General features: G+C 43.8%; 1 protein-coding gene across 1 annotated transcript in view; it reads left to right on the top strand.

Moving 5' to 3' along the window:
• The window catches only part of ISYNA1 (inositol-3-phosphate synthase 1), a 114,167-nt gene that overhangs the window by 55,385 nt on the left and 35,681 nt on the right, over positions 1–23,101 (top strand). The window lies entirely within an intron of this gene.

Here is a 23,101-nt window from a genome sequence, read left to right as displayed (position 1 = left end):
CTGCAAATTTCCTGTTCTCTCCATTTGGCCTATGGCTATTGTTATCTCTTCCTCCAACGTCTCACTGACTCCAGTACTTCTGCTGTACTGCACCTAGTGTATGTTCTGGAATTCCTTTGCTAGGACTATTTCACCTAGTCTAAGGGCGCTTTCAGAAGAGCAATGTTAAGCTGCCCATACACATTCAATAGCCATCTCTTCCGGCTCCCCCATATACGAAAAAATAAATTTCGCCTGATCCTTGTCTCCCCCGACATGATCTATTGGGGAAAAGTTGGGAGCCCGTATACTGGGGACTGCTGTTTGCAGGCCACAATGCAAGACTGGTTGCCACACATTCATGTGCATGAACCCTTAGTCTGTTGGTCGAACTTGCTGTTCTTGGCAGGTTTGGCCGTGTGGTCACAAACCGACCTTCTTATGTGATGCAGTGTCCTAATAGTTCAGAAGTTGAGTGAGCCGGCTCAAGGTCAAGACACAGAGACACATGCAAGATGTGTTTCTCATAATGGCTATTTTTAGGCCCCATGCACACGACCGTATGTATGTTGTGGTCCGCAAAAAATACGGATGACATGAGTGTGCATTCCATATTTTGCGGAACGGAACAGCTGGCCCCTAATAGAACAGTCCTATCCTTGTCCATAATGTGGACAATAATAGGACATGTTCTATTTTTTGGCGGAACGGAAATACGGACTGTAAGAAGGTACCTGGAATCATCGTGGATGGAAGGTATGTGTCACTGAGGTTCTTGGCCTCGGTGAAGTAAGAGCCGGTATTTTATGTGTCAGCAGCAGCTATTGCTAATTGACACCTAAAGATATAGCATGGCTGTTATAGCTGATCCGGGGAGGCTATTACTGGGAGTAGTCAAAGTGCTGGGTGGGTGACTACTCGCCATGTTCCAGGCCGGGTTTTGCCAGGCATAAAAACCAGCCAGCACTCCCGGGTGTGTGGATTTACCTCCCTCTGACAGTGGAGCTCAAGAGTCTGTGTGCTGTGAACTGAGGGCTGTGCTGGGATTAGAGGTTTGAGCCGTGCTGGAGGACTCAGGCCCCTCTAAAGGCGAACAGGCCGCCTATAGACTTGAGGCTGAATGGCTAACAGGGTGTGAATTAACACCCTGGAGAAAAGGTGACTTTTATTGTTTATGGACTTTCCTTGTGTGTGAACAAACACCAAGCCACCTGCGTTTTGTGATACACCTTATCTGCATTTTGTTATACACCAATGTGTGAATAAACACCGCTGTTTGATTCAAGAACTGTGTACTTTGCCTCTATACTGCATCCGCTAGTCCTAACTACCAGAGTGAATCCCCACAGTACATATGGAAACGTAATGCCCGCCGAGTACCTTGAATGAATGAATGGTTCCATATACGGTTTGCAAAAAACCCGGAACGAACACGGAATGAAAATACATTCATGTGCATGAGGCCTTATTGCAATGAGCAGTACACGTATTTATACACAGATAAACGCAATAAAAGTGTCCTAGTGTAGACAAGCTTTAAATTACTATGTTTGGTTTGAGATAAGAAAATGAATGGTAAGCATGGATGGATTAGGGGCCCACCATGAACTTTGTACTTCTGCATTACAAGGCTAAATCCCTCTCTTATGTAAGTGCAGGTTATACATAAATATAAAATTAATACATTTACAAAATGGACGACATTATGCTTTCTCTCACAGCTAACAAAGGTATAATGTGTGTGGCCAGCATTAAACTTGTCCATGTTATGTCTGTTCACCATGAGCAATACCCTTGTATGGTACCTTTCTTTTTTCACTGTGAGGAATATGGATTATGTTCCCACACCAGTTCCCACCACCACCACTCTTCAAAGCCCAGCCAACTGGCAGAGAACTTCTTGCAGGCCACCTTTGTTTACAATTTCTCACCTCCATTCAGCTAGCCAGGAACCCAGCTAATGGAACAGGAAAAACCTTTCTGAAGGGGGTCTAGGCCATTCCCCAGTTAAATGAACATTATCAGACATCATGGAACCTGCAATTCATATGGAATTATGAATTGCCCATCCTTCACAGACATAAACCAGATGCATATTTGGGTCCCCGTAGCCACGATGAGCAGGCCCATGGTCATAGTTTGGCAGTGGGATGCCCGGGAGGGGAGATACACATGCAGTGCCTTACAAAAGTAATCACCACCCTTGACTTTTTTCGTATTTTGGTGCCTAACAACCTGGAATTAACATGGATTGTTTGGGGATTTGCATAATTTAATTTACAGAACAAATAGAAAAAGTAGATGTGCGTAACTATTCACCCCCCTAAAGTCAATACTTTGTAGAGCCACCTTTAGCGGCAATCACAGCTCCAAGTCGCTTTGAATAAGTCTCTATGAGCTTGCCACATCTTACCACTGGGATTTTTGCTTATTCCTCCTTTCAAAACTGCTCCAGCTCCTTCAAGTTGGATGGGTTGCACTTGTTAACAGCAATCTAAGTCTAACCACAGATTTTCTATTGGATTGAGATCTGGGCTTTGACTAGGCCATTCAAACACATTTACATGTTTCCCCTTAAACCAGTCAAGCATTGCTTTAGCAGTGTGTTTGGGGTCATTGTCCTGCTGGAAGGTGAACCTCCGTCCTAGCCTCAAATCATGCACAGAGTGGTACAGGTTTTGCTCAAGAATCTCCCTTTATTCAGCACAATCCATCTTTCCCTCAACTCTGACCAGTTTCCCAGTCCCGGCTGCTGAAAAACATCCCCACAGCATGATGCTGCCTCCACCATGTTTCACTGTAGGGATGGTGTTCTTTGGGTGACGTAACGTTTTGGGTTTGTGCCAGACATAGCGCTTTCTTTGATGGCTGAAAAGTTCAGCCATCAGACTAGAGCACCTTCCTCCATACATTTTGGGAGTCTTCCACATGCCTTTTTGCAAACACACAACATGCCTTTTTGTTTTTAGCTGAAAGTAATGGTTTCTTCTGACCACTCTGCCATAAAGCCCAACTCCATGGAGCGTACGGCTTATTGTTGTCCTATGTACAGATACTCCAGTCTCTGCTGTGGGACTCTGCAGCTCCTCCAGGGTTACCTTAGGTCTCTGTGCTGCCTCTCTGATTAATGTCCATGAGTTTTGGTGGGCGGCCGTCTCTTGGCAGGTTTACTGTTGTGCCATGTTCTTTTCATTTGGTTATGATAGATTTGATGGTGCTCCTGGGGAACATCAAAGATTTGGATATTTTTTATAACCTAACCCTGACTTGTACTTCTCAACAGCCTTGTCCCTTACTTGTTTTGAGAGTTCCTTGGTCTTAATGGCAGTGTTTGGTTAGTGATGCCTCTTGCTTAAAGGGAACCTGTTACCAATTTTATGTTGTCCTAACTAAGGGTAACATAAATAAGTGACTGATTCGCTTAGCAAAATGCTGGGTCACTTTCTTTAATTGACCCAGTCAATCTGCCAACATCTTGTATTGAAAAGCTCCAGCTGATAATGATGAGTCATGAATATTCATGAGCTCCTGACTCTCCCAGCCCTCCTGCTGCTGAATGACAGTTATTTTCCATATGACTCAGCATCAGGTGGGCAGGGGAGTGGCTATAGCTCTGAATTAAATATACGCTGGACTCAATGACATCACGCTGGACTCAAATCAGCTCATTAGCATGCGGCATACGGCATCTTTGTGTGTATATTATGAGGTAACCATTTGTCACACCAGTAAGTGAATATATCTAAGGTACTTTTTAGTAGTTAATGATTGTATATAATTAGTTAGATTATAATCAAATATCCACATGACAGGTTCCCTTTAAGTGTTTCAGCCTCTGGGGCCTTTCAAAAAAAGTGTGTATATGTAATGACAAATCATATGACACTTATATTGCACACAGGTGGACATCATTTCACTAATTATGTGACTTCTGAAGGTAATTGGTTGCACCAGAGCTTTTTATGGGCTTCCTAACAAAGGGGGTGAATACATACGCACATGCCAATTTTCTGTTTTATATTTCTAAACAATAGTTTTATTTATATATTTTTCTCATTTCACTTCACCATCTTAGACTATTGTGTTCTGATCCATCACATAAAATTCAGATTAACAAAACATTGAACTTAAGGTTGTAATGTACCAAAATACGAAAAAAGTCAAGGGGGGTGAATACCTTTGCAAGGCAGTGTATCTCCCCACAGAAACCAAATCACGGTGCCATGATTGGACTCTACTGGTAGCCGGAACCCAGGCGGATCCATTGGTCCCAGAACTACCTCCCTGCGACATTCTGGTCTGAAGCCATGAGCCCTAATCAGTTTTGTGGCTCATGTGCTGCCAGCCCAGCAGAGGGGGAGTGGCCCCCTCCCAGAGGCCGGGAGGGGAGAAGCCGGCTATAGGTTAAAAGACTTGTGCCAGCAAGCGGGCGTGTCTTTCTTTGAAGGAAGGCCACATCGTGCCATGTGTTTAGAGGGACCTGCAACCAGCTAACATCACTGCTTCCCATGTGACCACAGCTAAGAACTAATAACAACCCAAAGGACTCCTATACCTGGTAAACTTACTTTTGTTGAGCTTAACCCTGTTGTACCCTATCATCTGTATTTGTAACCTCAGACCACTGTATATGTCTGTTCACCATAAACAATACCCCTGATGAAGCAGCATGAGTTCTTTGATTTATTTCTACAGGCTGTATGGTACCTTTCTTTTTTCACTGTGTATATTTTAAACATTTGCACTAGTAGTTTATTGTTATTTGATTATGTGATGTCACATTGAATATGAGTTTTCTGGTTATATTTATTATAGTGCTTGAAAAGCACTGCATTGTTATTCCTCAAATTGCTATACATATGTATTATAGTTCTTGAAAAGCACTGTACTGATATTCTTCATATTGCTATACATATCTATATATGCATAGATTACTATATACTTTGAACTGTGCCATTACATGTTAGGCTACTTTCACACCCACATTTTGGGCAGATCCATCATGGATCTGCAAAAATGGATCCGTTACAATAATACAACCGCATGCATTCATCATCAACAGATCCGTTTGTATTATCTGTAACATAGCAAAGACGGATCCATCATGAACTCCATTGAAAGTCAATGGGAGACGAATCCGTTTTCTATTGTGTCAGAGAAAATGGATCCGACCCCCGATTGGCTCAGTTTTGTCAAGCGGACAGAAAAACGATTCCGGCATGTTAACCCTTTGTATGCCACGATCGAAGCTGACCGCGGCATGCAGAGGGTTCGCAGAGGGTACGGGTGCCCTCCGCTTCCCCATCGGGTCCCCGCGCTGCAGTAGCAGGGACCCGATGGCAGAGAAGGCAAGCCCGATGGCTTCTATAGGCATCGGAGCTTGCCTTCTACTGAAGCCTGTGAGATCTAGCATTTAGGCTGGGTCTCATAGGCAGGGCGTCAGCATAAAAGCTGACAGCCAATGCAATAAAATACAGTTAGTATTGTAATGCATCGCAGAGGGGATCAGACCGGTTCTACAAAAATATCACATGATCCACCCCCTCACCTGAATGCCGTAGAAAAAATAACAACTTTGCTAAAACTATAATTTTTTTATCACCTTACATCACAAAAAGTGCAACACCAAGCGATCAAAAATGCGTATGCCCCCCAAAAATAGTACCAATCAAATCGTCATCTCATCCCACCAAAAATTAGACCGTACCGAATATAATCGCCCAAACAATTTAAAACTATGGCTCTCAGAATATGGAGACACTAAAACATGATTTTTTTTTTTTTTTTTTAAATGCTGTTATTGTGTAAAACTTAAATTTAAAAAAGTATACATATTGGAGATTTCCGCTTCTGTAAGAACCTGCTGTATAAAAATCACATGACCTAACCCCTCAGTTTTTATTTTATTTATTTAATGGTGTTCTCCTATGTCAAAAAAGCCATTTTTTGTCACCTTACATCACAAAAAGTGTAATACCAAGCGATCAAAAAGTCATATGCACTCTAAAATAGTACCAACCAAACCGTCATCACATACCGAAAAAAATTAGCCCCTACATAAGACAGTTGCCCAAAATGCTTTAAATGCTTTATTATGTAAAACTGAAACAAACAACCAAAAACAATTACAAACCATAACAACTTACTCTATAAAAATACTACATGATCTAACTTGTCAGATGAAAACTGTAAATAGTAAAAAAAGAACGGAGCAAAACAAAAAAGTGAAATATAGAGCAACGAAAAATCATATGTACCCTAAAAAAGTACCAACTGCCACCTTATCCCATAGTTTCCAAAATGGGGTCTTTTTTGGGGAGTTTCTACTCTAAGGGTGCATCAGGGGGCAGGGGCGGACTGACAACTCATGGGCCCCGGGGCAATAGGAGATTATGGGGCCCCTGTGTCCCCGCCCATCCTCAAGCCACACCCATACACAGCCCCACCCACATATCGCGCCACGCCGGCTCATGTGGGCCCTTGGGCGATAAAGTCTCAGTGGGCCCCCCTATACAGTGATAACTCTATGAGTAGAGATAATATAGCAGATGTCCCCTGCAGTCCTATGTGATAACACAGTGATGGCTATCTGAGTACAGAAATGTAGTAGTGTTACCTGCAGTCCTATGTAAAAACACAGATAACACTAGTCCTGATAATGTGGTAGTTTTACCTGCAGTCCTATGTAAAACTACAGATAACACTAGTGCTAATAATGTGGTAGTGTTACCTACGTCCTTAGTGTGCCTCCCTGTGTCTCTCCCATGGACTCCATGCTGGCGGCGCTGCCTCATCTTCATTCTTCTTGCACCGCACAGAATGTCCTGATGCAGCTGCGTCAAGACATGGGAACACTTTGGACATGGTGATGGTGACACACACACAGGGAGAGAGACACACAAACACACAGACAGGGACAGACACACAAACACACACAAAGGGACACACACACACACACAGGGACAGCCACACACACAGGGACAGACAGACACACACACACAGAGAGGGACAGACACACACACACAGTGACAGACACACGCACACACAGGGACAGACAGACACACACAGGGACAGCCACACATACAGGGACAGACACACACGGAGAGACACAGACACACAGGGACAGACACACACACACACAGGGACAGACACACATACACACACAGGGACAGACACACACACACAGGGACAGACAGGGAGAGACACACTCAGACACACACAGGGAGAGACACGCACAGAGACAGACACACTCACGGACAGACAGACAGACACACACACAGGGACAGACAGACAGACACACACACACACAGGGACAGACAGACACAGACACACAGGGACAGACAGACACACACACACAGGGACAGACAGACACACACAGGGACAGACAGACACACACACACAGAGACAGACACACACACACAGGGACAGACACACATACACACACAGGGACAGACACACATAGGGACAGACACACATACACACACAGGGACAGACTCTCACAGAGTACAGCCCTGACAGCTCGTCTGTAGACAGATCCCAGAAATCACAGTGAACATCTGGCTGAAAGAAAGAACCGAGCAGAGCAGCTTCAGGTGGATCTCACCCTGGAAAAGCTTATGTTAGATGCAGACAGTCAGCAGGTTGTATGCAGGGCTCTCTGTGTGCTGACACACTGTAACGCAGGTGCTGTAATGGAGGCAGCAAGGTACAGAAGAGCTGGGACCACCACTAGGATGAGGTAAGGGGCAGGAGGACACACACAGGAGCAGGACCAGCCTCAGGGTCATGTGGCCCCTTATACACTGCCCGTCCAAAAAATAAATATATTCGCCAATAAAAATATTTTGTTGGACCGCCTTTAGCTTTGATTATGGCACGCATTCGCTGTGGCATTGTTTCGATAAGTTTCTGCAACGTCACAAGATTTATTTCCATCCAGTGTTGCATTAATTTTTCACCAAGATCTTGCATTGATGATGGTAGAGTCTGACTGCTGTGCAAAGACTTCTCCAGCACATCCCAAAGATTCTCAATAGAGTTAAGGTATGGACTCTGTGGTGGCCAATCCATGAGTGAAAATGATGTATCATGCTCCCTCAACCACTCTTACACAATTTGAGCCCGATTAATCCTGTCATTGTCATCTTGGAATATGCCCAGGGGTCGAGTGGAGGGGGAACGCATGGGAACGGCGTTCCTGCACTTTTTTCATGGCAGGAACACCGTTCCCTTTCAGCCTCAAGCCAGGAGAACACGGCTGAATCAGATTCACAGGGGGAGACTGTGCAGGGCAGGCTAGGGGAGGAGGGGCGGCTTCAGTCTGTGCGGTGCCGCTGCCGCTGCCTGCGACTCCTCTCATGGCACCCCGCCCCCTAATGACATCATCTCCTTCACTACGAGATCATTTAGAATGTCTTTTAGAAAAGTTTGTCCTGGGATTCGAACTCACGACCTTTAAGCAGCTACCTAGACAGCTTTTATGGCTGTGAGGGTAAATGCCTTGCCTCTGATGTGTAGAGGTCATGAGTTCGAATCCCAAGACAAACTTTTCTAAAAGTGTTTTTTTTTTATTTTTTATAAGACTTCTACTGATACCTAGTTTACTGATACCTAGTGTACAACCATACACATGACAGCTGCCCACTGTGTATGGATGTAGCAGAGCTGGGTGTGTTGGGGCAGCTGTCATGTGTATGGTTGTACACTAGGTATCAGTACACTAGGTATAAGTAGAAGTCTTAGTTTTTTTTTTTTTTAAGCAACTACCTCAACAGCTTTTATGGCTGTGAGGGTAAATGCCTTGCCTGTAATGTGTGTAGAGATCATGAGTTCGAATCCCAGGACAAACTTTTCTAAAAGTGTTTTTTTATTTTATTTTATTTTTAGTCCGCAGCGACACAAATTACAGCATGCTAGATTTTCTGTGCTTTTTTATTTTTTGGAGGGGGGGGGGGGGGGGGGTTGCAGTGGATCTTGGGTGAGTTCCCACACTTTTTTTCCCAGGACTTGACCCCTGAATATGCCTGTGCCATTAAGGAAGAAAAAATCCATTGATAAAAAACCCTGGTCATTCAGTATGTTCAGGTATGTCAGCTGACCTCATTCTTAGAGCACATACTGTTGCTGAACCTAGACCTGATCAACTACAGCAACCCCAAATCATAGCACTGCCCCCACAGGCTTGTACAGTAGGCACTAGACATGAGTGGTGCATCACTCCATCTGCCTCTCTTCTTACCCCGATGCACCCATCGCTCTGGAACAGGGTAAATCTGGACTTATCAGAACACATGACCTTCTTCCATTGCTCCAGAATCCAATCTTTATGCTCCCTAGCAAATTGAAGCCTTTTTTTCTGGTTTGCCTCACTGATTAGTGTTTTTTTCTACGACTACACAGCTGTTCAGTCCCAATCCCTTGAGTTCCCTTGGCATTGTGCGTGTGGAAATGCTCTTACTTTCACTATTAAACATAGGCCTGAGTTCTACTGTTGTTTTTCTTCGATTTGATTTCACGTTTAAGTGATCGGTGATCATTATCATTCAGGATTTTTTTCCCGCCACATTTCTTCCTCGAATACGATGGGTCCCCACTATCCTTCCAGTTTTTAATAATGCGTTGGACAGTTCTTAACCCAATTTTAGTAGTTTCTGCAATCTCCTTAGATGTTTTCTCTGCTTGATGCATGCCAATGATTTGACCCTTCTCAAACAGACTAACCTCTTTTCCACGACCATAAGATGTGTCTTTCGATATGGTTCTTTAAGAAATGAGAAGCAACTCATTGCACCAGTTGGGGTTAAATAACTTGTAGCCAGCTGAAAGATAATCACACATGCAGTAATTATCCAATAGGAGGCTCATAACTATTTGCTTAGTTAAATCCAGGTGGGACAGGCAGTGTATAAGTCCATTACACAGTATAGAAATAATACTCCCAGGAGGTCTGTGCTCAGAGAACCCCCTTTAACCGCCTCCTGGTGTTAATAAGGAATAGGAGGTAATTCAAGAGCAGGGAGCTGGTAGTAAAGGGGCTAATGACAGAAAATGGCAGAGACTACACACATACCTCCACCTGCATTTCTGTACACGGCATGTATGGGGGAGGCAGACTGGAGTTGTTAGAATGAGGCCTCGCCCATTATACTACCAGTCTTCACCTACTTGGGTGACATCACACCTACCAGCAGCGATTCTATTCTAGTCACTTTCCAACCAGTACAGCAGCACATGTTCATGTGATCCACTTGATCTCGCCCATACAGGATTGCAGGGTCACGACGTCATCACAGGTCCTTTACCTCCTCCAGTTGCACAGCCTGTGAGCCTGACTCCTCCCACACAGGATCACATGGTCGTGACATCATCACGGGTCCTTTATCTTCTCCCGCTGAACAGCCTGGAGAGTGACTCCGCCTACACAGGATTACGCGGTCGTGACATCATGAAAGGTCTTTTAGCCTCCTCCAACTAGAAAAAGCCTCTAATGTATGGGCTCCTGGGAGATATAGGTCATGTGACACGAGAACATGAAATACGCGGTAATAAATTGCTCTTTAGCACGGCTATGTCGGGCCCCCATCCCGCCATCAGACCGTGTCCGAAGTGCCCGGCCGGTCAGTCCGCCCCTGTCAGGGGGTCTTCAAATGTGACATGGCAACTTAAAATTATCCCAGTGAAATCTGCCTTCTGAAAACCATATAGCATTCCTTTTCTTCTGCGCCATGCCGTGTGCCCGTACAGCAGTACGACCACATATGGATCAGGGTAATAAATATTGAGTATTGATTGGCTGTTAACCCTTGCTTTGTTACTGGAAAAATTGATTAAAATGGAAAATCTGACAAAAAAGTGAAATTCTGAAATTCCATCTACATTTTCCTTTGTTCTTGTGGAACACCTAAAGGGCCAACAAAGTTTGTAAAATCAGTTTTGAATATCTTGAGGGGTGTAGTTTCTAAAATGGGTCCATTTATGGGTGGTTTCTACTGGTCCTTAAAAATTGGGTTTTGGAAATTTTCTAAAATTTTAAGATTTGCTTCTAAACTTCTAAGCCTTCTAGTGTCCCAAAAAAGAAAATGTAATTTACAAAATGATCCAAACATGAAATTGACATAGGGGAAATGTAAAGTAATAACTATTTAGGATGTATCACTATCTGTTTTAAAAGCAGAGAAATAGAAATTTAGAAAATTCAGAATTTTCCATATTTTTTGTAAATTTGGTATTTTTGTTATTAAAAAAATGAAATATTTTGACTCAAATTTACCACTGTCATGAAGTACAATATGTGACAAGAAAACAATCTCAGAATGGCTTGGATAAGTAAAAGCGTTTTAAAGTTATCACCACATAAAGTGACACTGGTCAGATTTGCAAAAAATGGCCTGGTCCTTAAGGTAAAAAATGGCAGGGTCCTGAAGGGGTTAAACACAATGGGTTAGCATCTTGGATGGCTTATTATTATTGACTATTTAATATTGGTATTCCTTTTTTTGTATCTATACCTGATTTTATTATACATATTCGAGACCTTAAGGTTTGTGGTGTTTTTATAATTTTTTAATTTGTCCAATAAAGCTTTATTTTATCATACAATCAGTTTTTGGCATGTACTTTTCTTTTGTTTAGTTTTTAATATTTACATGCTGATAGCACCCATGTTTATTATTATCAATTAGTGGAGGTCATCCCATGTTAGATTATCATGTTCTGTCTGGTATACACAATTTTTTATGCATATCCATTCTCTAGAATTAGCAACTTTTGCAGAAAAATCTAACCTGAATGAAGCATTCTTCAATTTTCTCTGTAAAATCACACGTGAATTGGCCATTGTTTAGAATGTGTCAGTGTTCAGTCTGGGTGTTTGTTCTACAAGTGCAGATCAAAATCAATGATGATACACAAGTCAATCTACGATTGCTTAACCCCTTAGGGACACAGCCTTATTGAGCTGCAGGCAGGGCCAGCTGGAGGATGAGAGCGCTCGCTGGCCCTGTCAATCAAGTAAGAGCACATATAAATAAATATATATATATTACATATAAATATGTGTGAGATATATATATATATATATATATATATATATACACACATTTATTTATGGCTGTGTTTGAAATATATATTTATATGTAATATATACATATATCTATAGTTATTTATTCATATGTGCTCTCTCTCTCTCTCTCTCTATATATATGCTCTATATATTGTAAGGGATCGTCTCTTATTCAGGGGTCATTTTCACAAGAATCGTCTTCAGGACACCAGGTTTCATGTCCAAACAGTGCATTTATTGTGCCTCAGCAAACCAAACATAAATAATACAAAATAAACACCTGCCCGGCTGGGCTCTAACTAAACATGAAGTTTCTGACTCACCTAAGTCACAGTTCACACCCTGTGAACCCATGCCGCTTTGTCAGCCAATGTCCCACGGCCTTCTGGCTGTACAGAGTCCAGTACGCCCACTGTCTCCAGTTCAGTGTTTATTGTGGGGGATTGGGGCGTTGCTTCGTCCCCCAACTCCAGGCTATTTCCCAGCCTTGTGGTCCCTCAGCCTTGCCCAGCTGAGACCACACAGACAGAGCCTCCAGGCCTCTGTCCACAGGTAACACACTCCCCCCTTGCTGACACTCTGGGAGGTGCTTTCTGCCAGGCTGAGTACCTCCAGCTGGTCTCACCTGTGGTGGAATAGGGGCGTGGACCGCACTATCCACCCCTTCCTTGCCTCTAACCTGCGTGAGACCTGTCACTATCTCCCAATATATATAAATATTTATTAATTATGGGTATATTATTTATAAGTGTTGGTGTAAATATCCTTTTTTTTTTAAATAATGGCACCCCATTTCGTTGGTGGTTGTAGTGGCTGCATACTTATTAGGCAAATACTTACCTAAATCAAGCATCCAGCGACGTCAGCGGACTCTCCGCCTCCTTACCAGCGATGCCGGCGTCTTCTCTTCCGGGTGTAGGGCTGACGTCATCGGCGCAGGCGCACTGAGGAAGGAGTAGCCAAGCGAGCGGTCTTCTCTCAGAGCGCCTGCGCCGAATGAGGACCGATAAGACACAGGCACGGGATTTGAGCTGCAGGCAGAGCCAGCTGGAGGATGAGAACGCTCGCTGGCCCTGTCAATCAAGTGGAGGAGGGGGCGTTTTTTCAGACCGAGGATGCGGTGGCTACCAGCAAGTAACCGCCCAATTTGCTGGTAGTGAAGTAATTTGCATATCACCAAAGTACGATTTTTACTGAAATTACAGCACAGCCAGAGGTAAGAGGGGTATATATGGAATCTGCGTACATTAGCAAATATATTAAGTCCAAAACTGAAAAAAGGGGTGGGGGGGGGGGGGACAGAAGCCCTTTAACTACAGCTGTTCTGTGAAGGCCTCAGAGGTTTATTAGAGAACATTAGTGACCAAATAGCATCATGAAAACCAAGGAACACACCAGGCAGGTCAGGGATAAAGTTGTGGAAAACTGTAAAGCAGTTAGGTTATAAAAAAAAATCCCAACTCTGAACAACTCATGGAGCACTGCTCAACCCATGATCTGAAAATTGAAGGAGTATGGTACAACTGCAAACCTACCAAGACATGGCCGTCCACCTAAACTAACAGCCCAGGCATGGAGAGCATTAATTAGAGAAGCAGCCAACAGGTCACTCTAGAGGAGCTGCCGAGATCCACTATTAGTCATATACTCCACAAATCTGGCCTTTATGGAAGAGAGGCAAGAAGAATTTGCATTTTTGAAAGCAAGCCCTAAGAAGTCCCGTTTTAAGTTTGCGACAAGCCATGTAGGGGACACAGCAAACATGTGGAAGAAGGTGCTCTGGTCAGATGAGAACAAAGTTTAATTTTTTGGCCTAAATGCAAAACGCTATCAGTGGTTGAAAACTAACGCTGCACATCACCCTGAACACACCATGCTGTGAGGATGCTTTTCTTCAGGGGCAGGGAATCTGGTCAGAGTTGATGGGCAGATGGATGGAGCTAAATACAGGGAAAACCTGTTAGAGGCCGCAAAACACTTCAGACTGGAACAGAGCTTCATCTTGCAGCAGGAAAATGACCCTAAACATACAGTCAGATCTACAATTTAATCATCAAACAATTTACATCAAAGCATATTCATGTGTTAGAATGGCCTATTCAAAGTCCAGACCTAAATCCCATTGAAAATTTGTTGCTAGACTTGAAAATTGCTATTCACAGATGCTCTCCATCTAATCTGACTGAGCTTGAGCTAGTATTTGAAGAAGAATGGGCAAAGATTTCAGCCTTTAGATGTGCAAATCTCATAGAGACATACTACTAAAGACTTGCAATAACTGTAATTGCAGCAAAAGGAGGTCCTAAGGCTTGAGCGAATCGACCTTCGGATAGATCCGAAGTCGATTCATTCAAATACTTAGATTTCAATGCTGTTTTCATACGGCATTTAAATTTATTGCCTCCTTGGAGCCAAACTTCTTCTCAGCTGAGACTTTGGTGTATTACTACTGTATTCATATCTGCTTCTTTAAAAAAAAAAAAATTAAATTGCTATCTAAAGTGGGCTTTAGAATTCCATTATGGTCTCTGGTAACGGAATCCATAACGCAATTCAACTTTTACCACCAAACGAAGTGTGAACGAATTTCATAAGTGTAAAATTGCTCCTCTCTAATCATAATCCCTGACAAGTAGAGAGGAGGAGGAGGAGGCAGCTCTTTACCTCAGTGTTGTAAAGTAACTTGTCCTCATGTGTGATCAGGACAAGTTTTATGTGAACTAATGGAACAGCGGCTATTTTGTTTCCAGTGATGATTGCTTTCCAGACAAAACAAGCCGTTATAAATAATGAAAGGTATTTGAGAATATATTTATAATAAAGTAATATTTAAGTATTTTCATTTTCTTAATTCCTGGAGAACCCCTTTAACCCTTTCATGCCCAGCGCCGTACATGTACGGCGCTGGGCCGGTGTTTAAAGATGGCGCCCGCTCCTGCCTGCTGCGGGCGCCATAGCCACGGGTGGCCGCCTGTTTCTTCTAGCAGACACCCGCGGCTAATGTGGGAACTATAAAAAACCCTATGGGAACTATAAAAAAGTGTAAAAATAAAACATAAAAATTCAAATCACCCCTCTTTTCCCAAAATAAAAGAAATTAATTTTTTTTCAAAAAATACACATAATGGGTGTTGCGATGTGCAAAAACGCCCATAGTACAAAAATATATTCCCCATATGGCAAACAGCAAAATGGAAAAAAAAATTCCAAATGGCCGATTCACTGTTTTTGGTCGCTTCACTTTCTAAAAAAATAAAAAAAATAAAAAGTGATTAAAAAGTCATACACACCCCAGAATGATATCAATGAACAGTTCAGATCTTCCCGTAAAAAATGAGCCCCCATACAGCTCCGTACACATAATTACAAAAAAGTTATAGGGGTCAAAATATGGCCACCCAAAAAATAAAACAGATTTTTTTAATTTTTTTAATTTTTTTTAACACTATCAAAACGCAAGAAAAACTATTGCGAGATTCGTACTGACCTGTAGAATAAACATAACTGGTCAGTTCTGTCGCACATCGAACGTCGTTAATAAAAACCCCATAAAACTGTGGTGGAATTGCTTTTTTTTTGCAATTTCACCCCATTTGGAATTTTTTTCCCCGTTTCCCACTACATTATATGCAATATTAAATGGTGGCGTTGGAAAGTACAACTTGTCCTGCAAAAAAAAGCCCTCATATGGCTATGTGAACAGAACAACAACCTCCGGGCCTTAAGGGGTTAACTGAAACACCTTCTGACAATTAGCTCTTTAACCCCTTAGTGGCTAGCCTGCTGACCAAGCGTTTTTCTGTCATTTTTCATTGTTGCCTTCTAAGAGCCATAACTTTTTTATTTTTCCGTCTATGTAGCTCTATGAGGGCTGTTTTTTTGTGGGACAAGTTGTTATCTTTAATGGTGCCATTTTAGGGTATAACTTTCTGATTAACTTTAAAGGGGTTCTGCACTTTTATTTAACTGATGATCTATCCTCTGGATAGATCATCAGCTTCTGATCGGCAGGGGTCCGACACCCCCGCCGATCAGCTGTTTGAGAAGGCAGCGGCGCTCCAGCAGCGGCGTGGCCTTCTCACTGTTTACCGCGGGCCCACTGACGTCACGACTAGTATCAACTAGCGTGGGCGGGGCTAAGCTCCATTCAAGTGAACAGAGCTTGAACCCCTTTAAAGGGTTTCTACCACTTAGGTGTCACATATTTGGCTGTCAGATACTAGCGATCCGCTAGTGTCTGCTCTGGTCAACCATCCTAATATAATTGCTTTTGGGGCGGTGGTTTGGCTAAAAAAACTACTTTTATTAATATGCTAATGAGCCTCTAGGTGCTATGGGGGCGTCATTAGCACCTAGAGGCTCCGTCTACCTTCAGAAACTGCCGCCGCCGAGCGCGTCCCTCCAGCCGGGCCAGCCCGCCCATCTCCTCCTGAATGCGATCCTCGTATGTATTCTGCGCATGCGCAGTGAATGTCTGACCGCTTCCTTGCTCAGACATCTCCACTGCGCCTGCGCGATGACGCCATAGTGCTCCGAGGAACAGGCGCAGTGGAGATGTCTGAGCAGGGAAGCTGTCAGACATTTACTGCGCATGCGCAGAATACATACGAGGATCGCATTCAGGAGGAGATGGGCGGGCTGGAGGGACGCGCTGGGGGCGGCAGTTTCTAAAGGTAGACGGAGCCTCTAGGTGCTAATGACGCCCCCATAGCACCTAGAGGCTCATTAGCATATTAATAAAAGTAGTTTTTTTAGCCAAACCACCGCCCCAAAAGCAATTATATTAGGATGGTTGGCCAGAGCAGACACTAGCGGATCGCTAGTGTCTGACAGCTAAATATGTGACGCCTAAGTGGTAGAAACCCTTTAATTAATTCTTTCTGGGAGGAATATGGGAAAAACTGCAATACTGCCACTGAGTTTTTATGTTATAAATTTTGCAGTCTTCATTTTTCGGCATCAATAACATAATATTCTTTGGGTCAGCACGATTACAGCAATAACAAATACATATAGTTTTTTTTTAACGTTTTACTACTTTTGTACAATAAGACCCTTTTTTTTAATTAAGAAAATCTTTTCACATTGCCACATCCCAAGACCCATAACTTTTTTTATTTTTCCTTCTATGGATTAATGTGAAGACTTGATTTTTGCGTGACACCTTGTAGGTTCCATTAGTATAATTTTGGTGTACATAACCCTTTTTGATCGCTAGTCGGTGGCGACTAAGAATAAATAAGCAATTTTTTTTTTTTTAAGGTGTTCACTGCAGGGCATATTTTGAAGATATTTTTGTAGTGCAGGTTGTTAAGGATGCGGCGATACCAAACATTTTAACCCCTTCAGGACCCTGCCATTTTTCACCTTAAAGGGACACTGACAGGGCCAATAAGCATATTGAGGTATATATATGGCACTACAGGTCTTATAATGGGTATTACAATCATATAAGTATCCCCCCTGTCCACATTATACATACAGTAAACTTTAAGTTTTATAACCTGCTCCAACGGTCTTCAATCTGCCCAAGGGGCGGCGTTTCACCTCTCTTGCGCCCAGCCAGCCTCCCCCAACTGCCGCTTTGAAGCGCCGCCCAGCTCATGAATATTCAGTTTGCTGGGCGGCTTCTGCGGTCCCCGCTCTGAAGCGCTTCGCTTAACAGTGCCCGGCGCATGCGCCGGATCTTGTGAAGTCCGGTACAGTAAGCGCCGCCCAGCTCATCAATATTCACTTCGCTGGGCGGCGCTTACTGTCCCCGACGGCGCTTACTTGTCCGTTTAAGGCATTGTTACAATGGATCCGAAAAAAAAACTAAAACCGGATGGCATACATTTTTTGCGGCTCCGCAATTTGCATGTAGCCTAATCCATTTGTTTCCGCTAACAAAGCAAGGGTTAACAGCCAAACAAAACTCAATATTTAGTGTCCTGAGGCCTCTTTTACACGACCGTATGGCTTTTTCAGTGTTTTGAGGTCCGTTTTTCACTGATCCGTTGTTCTGTTTTTCCGTTTCCATTGTGTTTCTGTTTCTGTTCCGTTTTTCCGTATGGCATATACAGGATACAGTAATTACATAGAAAAAATTGGGCTGGGCATAAAATTTTCAATAGATGGTTCCGCAAAAACAGAACGGATACGGAAGACATACGAATGCATTTCCGTATGTGTTCAATTTTTTTTGCGGACCCATTGACTTGAATGGAGCCACAGAACGTGATTTGCTGGCAATAATAGGACATGTTTTATCTTTCAGCAGAACAGAAAAACGGAAACGGAATTCGTACAGAGTTTTTTGCGGAACCATTGAAATGAATGGTTCTGTATACGGAACGCCAAAAAAGGGCCGTAAATGGGGGGAAAAGAAACGGTCGTGTGAAAGAGGCCCATATGTGGTCGTAAACTGCTGTACGTGCACACAGCAGGGCGCAGAAGGAAAGGAGAGCCATGTGGCTTTTGGAAGGCAGATTTAGGCTACTTTCACACTAGCGTTCGCTGGTCCGCTCGTGAGCTCCGTTTGAAGGGGCTCACGAGCGGACCCGAACGCAGCCGTCCAGCCCTGATGCAGTCTGAATGGAGCGGATCCGCTCAGACTGCATCAGTCTGGCGGCGTTCAGCCTCCGCTCCGCTCGCCTCCGCACGGACAGGCGGACAGCTGAACGCTGCTTGCAGCGTTCGGGTGTCCGCCTGGCCGTGCGGAGGCGTGCGGATCCGTCCAGACTTACAATGTAAGTCAATGGGGACGGATCCGTTTGAAGATGCCACAATGTGGCTCAATTATCAAGCGGATCCGTCCCCCATTGACTTTACATTGAAAGTCTGGACGGATCCGTCCGAGGCTATTTTCACTTTTTTTGCCATTTTAATGCAGACGGATCCGCCCGAACGCTAGTGTGAAAGTAGCCTTAACTGGCATAATTTTAAGTTGCCATGTCCCATTTGAAGATGCACCCCTAGAGTAGAAACTCCAAAAAAGTGACCCCATTTTGGAAACTACGGGATAAGGTGGCAGTTTTGTTGGTACTACTTTAGGGTACATATGATTTTAAGTTTCTCTATATTACACTTTTTGTGAGGAAGCTGACAAAAAATAGCTGTTTAGGCACAGTTTTTTTATTTTATTGTTTGTTCATCTGACAGATTAGATCATGTGCTTTTTATAGAGCAGGTTGTTATGGTCGCGACAATACCAAATATGATTAGTTTTACATAATAAAGCATTTTTGAAAAAAAATATTTTTTAGTGTCTCCATATTCTGAAAGCCATATTTTATTTTTATTTTTTGGGCGACTGTCTTATGTAGGGGCTCATTTATTTCAGTATGAGATGATTGGTACTATTTTAGGGTGCATATAACTTTTTTTATCTCTTGGTATCACACTTTTTGTGATTTTTTTTACACCGTTTTTAATTTTTTGCGGTGTTCACCTGAGGGGTTAGATCATGTGATATTTACAAACAGCAGGTTGTTACGGATGTCAAAATACCTAATATGTATATTTTTTTAGTTTAAGTTTCACACAATAAAAGCATTTTTGAAACAAAATAAATCATGTTTTATTGTCTTCATATTCTGAAAGCCATAGTTTATTTTTATTTTTTGCCCGATTGTTTATGTAGGGGCTCATTTTATGCAGGATGAGGTGATGGTTTTATTGGTACTATTTTGGGGGGCATACGCCTTTTTGATCACTTGAAGTTGCACTTTTTGTGATGTAGGGTGTCAAAAAATGATTGATTTAGCCCAGTTTTTATTTTTTCTACGGCGTTCAGGTGAGGGGGTGGATCATGTGATATTTCTATGGAGCCAGTCGTTACAGACGCAGCAATACCCAATATGTCTGGTTTTATCTTTCTTTTTGTACAATTTAATGTGTTTTATTTTGGGAAATGTAAATTTATATTACTTGATACTTTATTTTTTTTATTATGAAAATCACTTTTTTGTACTTTTTATTTTTGTGCCTCTCTGGGACTTCAACTTCTGGGGTCTGATACCCTCTGCAATGCATTACAATACAACCTGTATTGTAATGCATTGGCTGTCAGCTTTTATACTTCCATCCTGCCTGTAAGACCCAGCCTAAGGGCTGGATCTCGCTGGCTTCCATAGAAGGCAATCTCCGATGCCTATGGAAGGCATCAGGCTTGCCTTCTCTGCCATCGGGGACCCGATGAGGAAGGGGAGAGCACCCGTACCCTCCCCAAACCCTCTGCATGACGCGGTCATCTTTGGCTGTGGCATCTGTGTTTTTACTGATGCCGGCGTATGCGTCCGATCAGCCCTCCGTACATGTACGGCGCTGGTCCTTAAGTGACGTCCACCAGCGCCGTACATGTACGGCGGGGGTCCTTAAGGGGTTAATGTCAGTGTTAAACTAATATTGACAAGAGAGGCGCAGCCTGCTGGGGAACACTCAAGGCAGGCTTGGGGTATAGACCCGGTCCCTGCCAGCCTATACACACATCAGCACCCCACGATCTCACTTGCTGGGTGCCAATGGGAGAGAGAGGCAGTACAATACCTCTGTCACTGCTTATGTGGCGGGCACCATTGCCCACTGCATTTAAGGGATTAAGCAGCTCGGATAGGCACTCTTGCCCATCTGGGCTGTTAGAGCAGGAGGTGTAACTAGGAATGAATAGGCCCCAGAGCAAATTTTTTAACAAGCCTCCCCCTTCCAGTAAATTCTTCGCAACCCCCACTTCGTCAACTAATGGCTCTCTCAGCTGAGGCCCCGCAGCCAATCCATCAGCGGACCCTGACAATAAAACCTTTTAATCCTCCTCCATGATGGGCCCCTTCTGAGTTTGGGCCCCAAAGAACCCGCTTTCCCTATAGCTACGCTCCGGAGCAGGAGCCTGGCTCTCATGTGAGAGCCAAGCCCTTGTTCTCTGCTTAGAGCGGGCCGTCGTGAAAACGCGGCGGATCAGCCTAAGGCCCCTTAGTGACCGCCGAATAAAGGCGTATGGATGGTCACTATGGGGTTAAGAAGTCATTAAAGGGAGTCTGTCACCACATTTTAGCATGTTAGACCGTTAAAATAGGGTTATGTGATCCAGCCAGAACATAAAAACGGTGCCTTTGTGGTAGAAAACTGACTTTTCAATTTGCCGAAAACGAAGTTATAAGATTATCTTCTGAGCCCTCTCAAGTGCCCAGGGCGGTCTCTCAATCCTCGGAGCCCCAGGCAGGCACCTCCTAAACGGCTCATAACCCCGCCCTCCATGCGCCTCTGCCCGCCCGTTTACTCCCCTCCCCTGTCCTTTTCCACTGCTGCTGTGCGGTCCAAATCGTAGCGGGCGCATGCGCAATAGGTATTGCGATGCCCTGCCAGGAGCGGGCATCGCATTGCGCATGCGCCCGCTACGATTTGTACCGCACAGCCGCAGTGGAAAGGGACAGGGGAGGGGAGTAAACGGGCGGGCAGAGGCGCACGGAGGGCAGAGTTATCAGCCGTTTAGGAGGTGCCTGCCTGGGGCTCCGAGGATTGAGAGACCGCCCTGGGCACTTGAGAGGGCTCAGAAGATAATCTTATAACTTCGTTTTCGGCAAATTGAAAAGTCCGTTTTCTACCACAAAGGCACCGTTTTTATGTTCTGGCTGGATCACATAACCCTATTTTAACGGTCTAACATGCTAAAATGTGGTGACAGACTCCCTTTAAGGCTAGAGTACATGCAATTTCTAATAGGGCTTCTTGGTAAAAGTCAAACACTTCTCTTTTTAAACCAACTCTTAAAGGGGCATTCTGGTACTTTTGGGTTATCTCTATCCACAGTATATGGAATAACTATTAGATTGGTAGGGGTCCTATGCTGGGACCCTCACAGATCACTAGAATGGAGGTCCTGGACAGGGTTGCCAACCCAAACATTTTTTTATTCTGGATCATTTATCCCAAAATCACAGCAGCCAACATTTTTATGAAAAAAATGGAAAATTATATGAACTATAAAGATTATAAGTAATAAATGTAATTCCAGCATTTACTGAGAGCTTTAAAATGCTGAGAATTATAATCAAAGTGAGCTGCTCAAGTACCCTCAGCCTCAAAAAAAAAATTACAGACACGCCTAATTTTTTTCATAGACGCTAGAAAAAATACCCTTAGGCCTCTTTCACACAAGCGTGACGTATTACCCTGGGTTCACACCTGAGCGCTCCGAAAGGAGCGCTCTGTATGCGCGATTGTACGGGCGTTTGCAATCGCGCATACAGAGACAAGCGAACACCCATTGTCGCGCGTTCCCGAAAGTCTATGTATGGGAACGCGCGACAAACGCCCCAAAAAAAGCTCAAGAACTTGTTTGAGCGTCGGGCGTTTTACAGAGCGATCGTACGCGCTGTAAAACGCCCAGGTAAGAACCATTCCCATAGAGAAGCATTGGTTTCTCCTTGTTGAGCGCTTTACAACGCGTAGGAACGCGCTGTAAAACACTCAGGTGTGAACTTAGGGTGAGGTCCGGATGCGTTCAGTGAAACTCGCACTATTGTGCAAGCAAGTTCAGTCAGTTTTGTCTGCGATTGCGTTCAGTTGTTTCCGCGCGGGTGCAATGCATTTTTCACGCGCGTGATAAAAAAACTGAAGGTTTACAAACGACATCTCTTAGCAACTATCACTTGCTTGCGGATGAAATGCGTTTTTCACGCAGCCCCATTCACTTCTATGGGGCCAGGGCCGTGTGAAAAACGCAGAATATAGAACATGCCGCGATTTTCACGCAACGCAGAACTGATGCGTGAAAAACAACGCTCATGTGCACAGACCCATTGAAATGAATGGGTCAGGATTCAGAGTGGGTGCTATGCGTTCACATCACGCATTGCACCCGCGTGGAAATGTGTGAAAGGTTGTGTGAAAGGGACCTTATTTTTACCCATTGTCTAGGAATTTCTGGATGGTTGGCAACATTGGTCGTGGAGCTGCAGGTTGGGCATATCAATGATCTGCTGGAAATAGCCAAGCTAAGTCCCATAAAAATGAATGGAGCAGCAGTGTTCATGCCCATTCATTTTAAGGAGCCCATTGGAGGTCCCAGTGGTAAGACCCCCACCA

Source organism: Bufo gargarizans, chromosome 2 (genome assembly GCF_014858855.1).
Source record: "Bufo gargarizans isolate SCDJY-AF-19 chromosome 2, ASM1485885v1, whole genome shotgun sequence".
Lineage (NCBI taxonomy): Eukaryota > Metazoa > Chordata > Amphibia > Anura > Bufonidae > Bufo > Bufo gargarizans.
The sequence above is the reverse complement of the archived record's forward strand: the minus strand, read 5'-3'. Positions and strand labels throughout refer to the sequence as shown.